Raw genomic sequence first — 3,427 nt, 5'->3', positions numbered from 1 at the left:
TTCAGCAGGGAAATGAGAAGATGGTGGTTAAGACACAGAGCAGGGTGTGAATAGCATGTGGATATCGCCTTCACGCAGAGACACCTTGTGAACAGTATTTTATGGTGAATGTGCTGGCGAAAAGTGGAGATAAATTGTTTACAGGTGCCGCTTGTCTTCTTGCTCTAGAACTTCCTAAGGAATCCTCTGAGCTGGACCCACAGATACGGTTTAGAAGTCAGACTGTGTATTTTCAGTGAACTATTTTATTAAAAAATGACAGTACATATACTGCACATAAGAGAGGGCAATTATGCTTTGAGAAAGAAACCATTCTGGTAATTATTATTACCTGTTGAATGCATTAAAATACAGAGTTTGATATCTGTCAATGTTAATGACAATGGAACCTTGTGAAGGGCATAATTTAAAAATGAAGTGCCTGTATTAACAATCCAGGTAAAGAAAGGAGAAAAGGCTTTGTAAGAACCCTGGCTGGCACCATCACAATTCCTGGCACATGCCAGATGAGGGAGAAAGAGTCTCTGCGGTGGTCGTTGCCTTCCGAAACTAGTTTGTGGATCCAGGATGAAATAAGCTGCATGAACGGTGTCTTGGCTTCTTCGGAGTGCGGTCAAGCAAATGGGCATTGAAGAAACTCCTCATTTTCCTGTTTTCCCACAGCTGGACTGTCTGAATTTTGCCAGTGTTGTGTTTTTTTTTTTAAATAGGAAATACCTTGAATATGATGAATCGGGTCTGGGTAAGCTCTAAAAAAGGGCCTTTGTATGTGTCTGCATTGTCTCTTTCCCGAACCTTTGCCTGGTTTCCCCTTTTAAAACAAAACCTCATTAGTGACCATTTAAAACCCACTTAAGCCGTAACCCCTATCTTCGCAGGTGTGGTAAAGGCTCATGCCAGGAAGCGGGTAAATGAAATGGTCACTCTCACCAGCAGCTTTCTGGTTGTTCTTTTTGGTTTTCTTTTTTTATTCTCCTGAAGGGAAGACCTGATTGTTTTAGCACTGGGTTGTGTCTGGCTGTCGCGTTTCTCCGAGCACACAGTGGACTGCAAATACTTCTCTGAGGCGAGTTGCTGAGAACATCCAGTGTGGTTGAGGTTACACAAATTCTCTCTATATAGTGACAGAATTGATTTTTTTTTTTTTTTTTTGGCTCTGTTGCTAGTGGCAGCTCATCCTAATCCCAAACTGTGCAGCAATGTGATTTATGGGGAGGACGTTACTCGCTGTTTGGTGTTGTCTGGTATTTTTTTCTGTGTGCATTGCTGGAGGCTAGTTGTTCAGGCACAAGGTGAAGAAGCTTCACACTTTATGAAAGAGGTTGTGTGGATTAGAACATCTTAAACGGTGAGGAAAACCTCAGTGTTAACCATACTTAGAGCTAAAACTGGGGAGAAGATTGCTTCAACATTTTTAATAGGTTCATAAAGAAGGTGCTGATAAATTGGAAACTTGTACTGATAAAAATCACAGGTATCTCCTGTTTAAACTCCAGATTGTTGGTGTGTATTAGCACACTAAGTGCTTTGCATATATGTTAATATTTTTGTTTAAAATTGGATGTCTTTTACTGAGCTTGCTTTACATACAGCATTAAACCACTTGTGTTATAAATGTTCCGAAGACGTTTGTCACATGTATTACAAAGAGCACCTCAACTTGCACCCATTGGCCTGTGCCACTTGTAGTCGACCACTAAATGTCCTTGTCAAACTGGTGCTAAAAAGCCCACTCAGGAATGACTTCCTGCTGTTTAAAACAGGGGTGAGAACCTCTGGAGTCAAGAAATCCAAAGGTAGACTGTCTGGATGTTGTGTTTCAAAGCAAGATCTTGTTTATCTGCTCGCTGGCTGTGGGCATGGACGGTCAGTTAGTTCTTTACCCCTTGGAATAGAGGGGGGTTAGAAGAAGAGCAGGGCCAAAACCACAACGGTTGATCATTTTTTAAACTGGTGTGTGAGTAAGTGGCTATTTAAAGAGCCAACATTCCAAAGGACAAATTGTAGCGAAGCTGCTTGAGCAGCTTAGTTTGGGGCAGGAAAAGCATCTGTCTAGTTACAGCATGGAGATGCTGAATTGGAAGCAGTTGGTGGGGTGCTGTAGATCCTCAGTGTAGCAGAATAGGGTGGAAAGGTGGAGCAGGACTCCTCAGAGGAGACAGTGCAAAGGGTGTGTCTATTGAAACGAAGGACCACAGCTGAGTTTCTTGCCTCAGCAAAGAGTTTCTTGATGGTACAAATGTTTGTGCTTCAAGAGATGTCCTTCACACATCTGCTGAGATCAAGCAGACCCTGAGTCGGTTCATGAGCAGGAGACATCACTGGCTGCTTGCGGTGGGTCATAGAGCTTCACTGTGGACAAAAGTCAAGGCTGGGGGTGACCTTGTGAGGGTGCTTTTGAGTTTGTGCCCCTGGCTCGAGTGCTTTCAGAGCTGGCAGGGGCTTGGCCTGCTCAGCAATTGATCTGCTCTTGTTACAACTCATGGCCTGGAGGCCGCAGTCACACTGCGCCGAGACACTTGTGGTATGAGAACTGCAAATTGTCCGTCCTTGTCAGGGGAGTCGGGCAGGGATTCCTGACTTGCTGCTGGGAGACCTGTCCCAGCAGACTAGAGGAAGCTTGGGCTTCTCTGACCACAAATGGACTTCAGGACCTGGAGACATGCTGTCACAAGAGCAGAATTCAGCTTGTTCATGTAGTTGGTGGGCAGAATCTCCTGGGAAGCAGCCAGGAAGGGCAGATATGCCTGGATTGGTGGGTTTAGCTTAGTTTTTCGATGGAAGACTTCCAGAAAGCTAAGGACCAAACCATCCCGATATGTGGGAAGATCCTGAGTTTCAGCAGAAGCCCCTCAAGGCTGAGCAAGGAGCTGAAGGACAGCGTACAAGTGAAAACAGTGGGCAGAAAAGGAGGGGTATTCAAGCTTTGCTTGGCTGCTGAAGGACAATATCCATTACATCTACAGCTAGTCAGGGGTATGAAGAGTAATAAAAGGGTGCTGTGAGAATGGCAGCAGCATGACGTTTTCAGAGATAGCAGGGGAGACAGCCTAGTGATGGGGAAAAGACTGCACTACTCAACAGGTTCAGTTTTATTCCTCTCAGTCTTTGAAATGAAATCTTTACCAAGAGTTAAGTGCAGAACATCATTTGGAAAGAAGAGACAAGATAACGCTCTGCTATAAATGTTAATCAACATCTGTCTACAAGACCTGGGGGAAAAATGACACATCTGCATCTCCATCAGAAGGGCATATGATGGTGATCTTGTGCTAGTGTGTGAGACAGCAAGTTTAGCTGGAGACCAGGCAAATAAAGCCAACGCAAAATCTGAGCAGCAGAACTGTGTTTCAACAGCACTGCTAAATGCTCAGTACAATTGCTTGTTCTAGAACTTATTTAATGGGTGGTAACAAGTCATTCAGCA

General features: G+C 44.2%; 1 protein-coding gene across 1 annotated transcript in view; it reads left to right on the top strand.

Annotated features, from left to right (window-relative positions):
* The window catches only part of FCHSD2 (FCH and double SH3 domains 2), a 144,475-nt gene that overhangs the window by 14,875 nt on the left and 126,173 nt on the right, over positions 1 to 3,427 (top strand). The gene's annotated exons all lie outside the window — the stretch shown is intronic.

The sequence above is a fragment of the Buceros rhinoceros genome, unplaced genomic scaffold (genome assembly GCF_000710305.1).
Source record: "Buceros rhinoceros silvestris isolate BGI_N320 unplaced genomic scaffold, ASM71030v1 scaffold473, whole genome shotgun sequence".
Classification (NCBI taxonomy): Eukaryota; Metazoa; Chordata; class Aves; order Bucerotiformes; family Bucerotidae; genus Buceros; species Buceros rhinoceros.
Note: the sequence above shows the minus strand (reverse complement) of the source record. Positions and strands in the feature narration are given on the sequence as shown.